We start from the raw sequence: 6,390 nt of genomic DNA, 5'->3' as shown, positions 1-6,390 counted from the left end.
CCTCTGCCATAAGAGTTGTGTTGTCCAGTGGGTCTGTCACCCCCCAGGGTCATAGCAGAGACATCTAGCCATGGAAGGTTGACACTCCCTCCATAGGGTGCCGCATTGCTAGGGAGCCGCTGCCAGCTGGGCTTCCATCTCATGGGTGGGATTTCTGCTATTACAAAGGGTGAGTTTGGGGCCAGGCACAAAGGCTGTCGCCTGTAACCCCAGCACATTGGGAGGTCGAGGCAGGAGGACTGCTTCAGCCCAGGAGTTCAAGACCAGCCTGAGCCAACATAGTGAGACCCTGTCTCTACCAAAACTTAAAAAATTAGCAGGGTGTGGTGGTGCATGCCTGTGGCCCCAGCTACTTGAGAGGCTGAGGTGGGAGGATCCCTTGAGCTCAGGAGATCAAGGCTAAATGAGCTGTGATGGCACCACTGCACTCCAGACTGGGTGACAGTGAGACCCTGTCTCAAAAATAAATAAAAATAGCGACCTGGGAGTCAATTATTTTGATAGGGGTTTTATATGTTACTAGCAGCTAGTATTATGCCAACTAATGTAGGCCTTTGCATTTGGTGCCTGGAGCACACTTCCCCCATGCATCCACATGGCTCACCTCTACACCCTTCAGGTCTCGGCTCAAATGGCATCTCAGTGAAACCTACCTAACCACTCTAAAATTGCAACCCTCCTACACCTGCCCTGGGCCAGCATGTGCCCCTCACTTGCACCATTTTCCTCTACTGCATTCAGAACTGTGTGACACATCACTAATTTTACTTATTTTCTCTTCTGTCTCCTTCTTCCCCTGCCCTCCATTAGAATGCGGTCTCCACAAGGGCAGACATTCTGGTCTTTTTCACACTGTATCCCCAGTACAAAGAACAGGGCCTTGGCTGTGCACAATAAATGTGTGTGGGTCAAATGGCCAAAATGGTGGAGCTGTGACTTCCAGTCCATGCGCAGTCCAGTGCCCCATGGAAGGGCACCCTATGTGAGGCATCACATGCTTCCCAGGGCAGAGTCGGCTCATCATCTTCTTAGCAACGCTTTTCAAGGCACAGGCCCCCAGCTTTCTCTGAGCACCTGCCATTTCCCTGGGGTTAGGAAGGTCGCAGAATTGGATGGGGCCCCTGGCGGGAAGACCCTGGCCCAGTACTCAGGGCAGGGAGAACTGCAGGCAGCGTGCATGATGGACTTTCAGGAAGAGGCCCTCAGAGAATGGAGAAAGCTCAGTGGCTCCCACACGGGGCTGACTACCCTGGAATGTGAATCAGCCGCCACCCAGACTAACGCGCATCCTCATTTTGAGAAGATCCATCCAGCAAGCCTGTCAGCCCCAAATCCCAAGTCAAGGGCAGTAGGAAAAGTGAGCAGGTACCTTGCTGGGCAGTGTGCTTAGGGCTTACTGTATCAACTCGTTTAATCCCCACCATGATCCCAGGAGGGAGGTAGTGATACAATTATTCTGCCTATTTTACAGATGAAGAAACTGAAACAGAGAGACCAGGTGACCTACCCAAGGTCACCCAACAAGTAGCAAAGCACTGTCGGGATCCAGAGCCCCACTCTTAGCCACGGCTCTGATAGTCAACTCCACACACACAGCACACATACGTGCACACATGAACACACACACACATGCCCTGTCCTGTAACACAGAGGCTCCCAAACCGTGGTTTGCCGAGATAATGTTGGTACCTTTGGGAAGGTACAGGTGCAGAGCTCCCCAGGGATACAGGTGCGGAGCGCCACAGCACTGAGAAACACTGCTCCAGACCCATGCTTTGGCCTGGAGGCCAACTTTCAGGATGATCTTGAACAAAGCACGTCTCCTGTCTAAGTCTGTTTCCTCATCTGTCAGTGCAGGGGTTGATCTCACTGTGTCCTGGAGCTCCTACAGCCCTGATGTCCCAGAGCAGAGTTCTCACCATTTGGGTTCATCCTGTAAACATTCTTGCCCCCAAATTGCATTACCCACATACATGCACGCACAGAATTTTGTTCACAACTTTAGGGTTTGTGGAGACCCTGGAGCCCTCTCACTCATGACCGCCTGTCAGGGGCCCCTGCTTTGGGGCAGCCCCCAACTATAAATTCCCCTCTGGCTTGAAGCCAAGAAGATGGGCAGCTGAGTGACCCCTGAGGGGTTCTCCTGCTAAGACTCCTCTGGCCGGAGGCAGGTCCCTCTTTGGCCTGTTGAAGTGATTCCTCCAGTCACCCTTGGGGGCCAGAGACGAAGTTGCCCCTGCCCTCAGAGGTTGCGGGAGGGCTAAGACCTAGAACACTGCAGTGCTGGAGACTGGCCTAGGCAGCACGAGCCCTTCCCCTGCTGGAAAGCCACCCCAGCCCGCCCTCACCCCATCCATGTGGCTAATTCCTATTCTTCCTTTCAGGCCCGTCTCAAACGGCACCTCTTTGCTGCCTTTTTTTTTTTTTTTTTTTTTTTTTTTTTTTTTTTTTGAGATGGAGTTTTGCTCTTGTTTTCCAGGCTGGAGTGCAATGATACACTCTCAGCTCACCACAACCTCCGCCTCCCAGGTTCAAGCGATTCTCCCCCCTCAGCCTCCCGAGTAGCTGGGATTACAGACATGCACCACCACACCCAGCTAATTTATGTATTTTTAGTAGAGACGGGGTTTCACCGTGTTGGTCAGGCTGGTCTCAAACGCCTGACCTCAAGTGATCCGCCCTCCTCAGCCTCCCAAAGTGCTTGGATTACACTCGTGAGCTACCGCGCCCAGCTGGCAGCTTCTTTTTTTTTTTTTTTTTTTTTTTTTTTTTTGAGACGGAGTCTCACGCTGTTGCCCAGGCTGGAGTGCAGTGGCGCGATCTCGGCTCACTGCAAGCTCCGCCTCCTGGGTTCACGCCATTCTCCTGCCTCAGCCTCCTGAGTAGCTAGGACTACAGGCGCCCGCCACCGCGCCCGGCTAATTTTTTGTATTTTTAGTAGAGACGGGGTTTCACTGTGGTCTCAATCTCCTGACCTTGTAATCCGCCCGCCTCGGCCTCCCAAAGTGCTGGGATTACAGGCTTGAGCCACCGCGCCCGGCCTTGCTGGCAGCTTCTTTATTTCCTTCTCTGAATATAGACTGTAAGCCCCTTGAGGGCAGGGTTGAGGCTGACTCACCTCTATCCCAGAACCTGGCCCAGGGCCTGCACAGGGAGGGTGCCTGTGGTGTGGGAGGGTAGGAGGGAGGGAAGGTAGGGTGCAGGGATGGGACCCTCAGACTTGAGACCCTTGGGGCCTGTCACTGTCCTGCTTGAATCTCTTGCTCCAATCCTCAATATCGCCCACTCACTTTCTAACTGGAGCCTCTGAAAGACCAGACCCTCACTAGAGGCAGCCCCAGGCCTCTCAGACCTTCAGGGGAGCCTAGAAGGAAGTGTTTCCGGGACAGGAGGATCCTCGCGGGGCCCCAGCTGACAATGACAGGGAGGTGCCTCCTCTGCTTCTAGGGCCCTGGCTTGAAGGCCAAGAGGCCCCCTCACACTCAGCCCATTGTCCCTGCTTCTGTCTTTGGTTTTCCCATGAGGGGGAATGCAGGATACAGAATCCCAGGGCCTTGGAGATGTTCCAAGACGTCCATTGGGGCAGAGGGAGGAGAGGTGGAACCCTCTTCTCCAGATGTGGTGGGGGCCTTGTGGTCCAAAGCAGTGTGACCCAGAGCCCCTACCCAAGACCCAGCCCAGTGAGGGGGGTGGTCAGGCCAGTGTGAGGTGAACTGGATGGTACGGCCTCACTGAGGGAAGCTGTGGGTGCCCTGCCTGAACAGACCCATATCTTTGGGGAGGCATATACTTCCAGGTGTCTGCACACTCAGGCCAGGGTGGAACCTCCAGGTGAAGCCTCGGGATGATGCTGGGTCTGCAGGCTGGCAGTCCCCGGGCCCCCATCGCACAAGGTGGTTCAGAAGGGACTGGACAGCTGCTTCCACATGGGATGGAGCCCAGAGAGGGCCACAATGCCACCTCGAAGATGTCTTCTGTCCCCCTGACTGCTGCCCAGACTTCCCCTTGGAGCTTCAACCTTTAGCTAAGTCTGGCCCCTATTAGAATGGGAGCCTGGCCGGGCGCGGTGGCGCTTGCCTATAATCCCAGCACTTTGGGAGGCCGGGGCAGGCAGATCATTTGAGCTCAGGAGTTTGAGACCAGCCTGGGCAACATGACGAAACCCTGTCTCTACAAAAATTAGCCAGGCATGGTGGCACATGCCTGTAGTCCCAGCTACTCAGGAGGCTGGGGTGGGAGGCCCACCTGAGCCTGGGAGGGGGAGGTTGCAGTGAGCTGTGATCATGCCACTGCAATGCAGCATGGGCGACAGAGTGAGACCCTGTCTCAAAAAAAAAAAAAAAAAAAAGGAAAAACGGAATGGGAGCCTGTTCTCAGTCACAGAAATGTCCATGAGAAAGAGGGTCATAGAGGGAGGATGGAGGGAGGGAAAGACGGCCCCAAGTCCCAGGGTGAGGGAGGGAGGTAGTGCCCAGTAGGTGGACAGGAGGGCGAGGAGAGGGGAGCTGCACCGATGGTTCTCAGCAGCCCAACTCCATTCCTGGGGCCAGGTGGACCCCCAGGACTGCACCTCGACCGGGTCCCAGCTTCTACTTTGGGGGATCGGGTGTTTTCATGAGGCCAGAGGAAGCAGTTAAATCCAAGCACAGGTGAGAGGCACAAAGCAGGAGGCTGAGGCTGGCATCAGCTCCAAGGTGCTATGGCAAAGGCAATAGGCGTGGCGATGTGGGGTCAGGAATGGGGAGGAGCAAAGAGGTCTGCGGGGGGAACCAGGCCAGGGGAAGCAGTAAACAGCTCAGGACGTCTGCCCTGAGTCTGGTCCTTGGTGGGTGCTGGCTGCTCATATAGGATGTGGGACGAGGTCAGTGGCCTCCATGGCAGAGCACGGCTGCCGTGGCGCTTGCCGGCTTTGTCATCATCACTCCTTTCCGCCTTGGCAGAAATCACATCCCCAACCCAGCAGACATGCTCTTCAACTAGTAGGTAGGCAGGGCGGGCTGTGGCTGGCAGTGGGTGGAGCCCCTGAGACAGCCTGGGCTGGCACGAGCCACAGGAGTGGATTAATATGTGGGGCAGGGGAGGCAGCAGAGCCCAGACCTCATAATGACAAATTTTCTGCTGAACGACCACAAATATTCGCTGTGACTTTGGACAGAGTCTGAAAAAGACTTTGTTTCCTCCCTTGGCGGTATCATTTGTCTTGTTTTGAAGCCACGAGATTGCAGGCACGAACTTATAGACTCAAGTTTGTCTTAATTGCTGTGGTGTCACCACCTCTCTGGCAGATAACAGCACAATGAACGAGTCGATGGGGCTGAGCCCTCCAGGTCCTTCTTCTAAAGTGAGACAAATGTCCCTCCTTTGAGCCCAACAGTCCATCGGCAGCTCTGTCATTTATTTATCTCCCTAACAGTTTGCATTAACTTGCAAGGGATAAGGAGTCTCTCCTGCCTGCAGACTTAGTTAAAAGCATCCAGTCAAACTGTGCTGGGCCTTCCTAGGAATTTGCTCTTTTTATCTTTTCTTCCTGCTCTGGGGAAGAGGGGTTGTAGGGAGAGCAACAGGGCACACACTGGGAGCAATAATGAGGGCAGAAGCATGAGAATAAAGTTTTGAGATAGAAAAGAAATCCTATTTGTCTTGTAATATGAGTTGCACGTGGCAAACTGCCTTCACACTGGTCTCATTGGTCTCCCAGTGTCCCTGCAAGGGCAGCAGGCAGCAGGGTCGTCCCCACCTCTCTGTCTTCCACTCTATGTTCCCGTCATAGGGGATGATGCTCTGCTCCCTGAATGTCCAGAGCCCTCTCTGCCTCTGAGTCATGGCATAGGCTATTCCCTCAGCCTGGGACACCTTCCTCCCATCCTCTGCCTCCTGCCTAATTTCTGTTCATCCTCCAAGATTCAGCTGAAATGCAGTTCCTATGGGGAGGTCTTTTCCAATACCCAACCTGACCTGGCCCACCTGTGGGTATAGGATCCCAGCCCACAGGCTACCGTCACCCTGGAGCTCCTCTGTCACTGCCTGACCTCTCTATATTGTCCTTCTGTGTTTTCTTACATCATCTCTCTGCCTCACCTCAGTGAGAGCCCCAGGAAGACAGGAGCTGGCTCAGGGCCTGGCATTCAGGAGATGCTCGAGAAACAATGGTTAAATAAATGAAGGGGAAGACAGGGTGGGAGGGGCTTCGGGAAACTTCAGTGATCTGCCCCTCCCTGCCTCCAGCCATCTGGGAACAAGTTATTTACTTACTTATTTATTTGAGATGGGGCCTCACTCTGTCACCCATGCTGGAGTGCAGTGGCACAATCTCGGCTCACTGCAGCCTCAGCCTCGCGAGCTCAAGTGATCCTCTCCCTTCAGCCTCCCAAGTAGCTGGGACTACAGGCA

This window comes from Macaca nemestrina, chromosome 7 (assembly GCF_043159975.1).
Source record: "Macaca nemestrina isolate mMacNem1 chromosome 7, mMacNem.hap1, whole genome shotgun sequence".
Taxonomy (NCBI): Eukaryota; Metazoa; Chordata; class Mammalia; order Primates; family Cercopithecidae; genus Macaca; species Macaca nemestrina.
The sequence above is the reverse complement of the archived record's forward strand: the minus strand, read 5'-3'. Positions refer to the sequence as shown.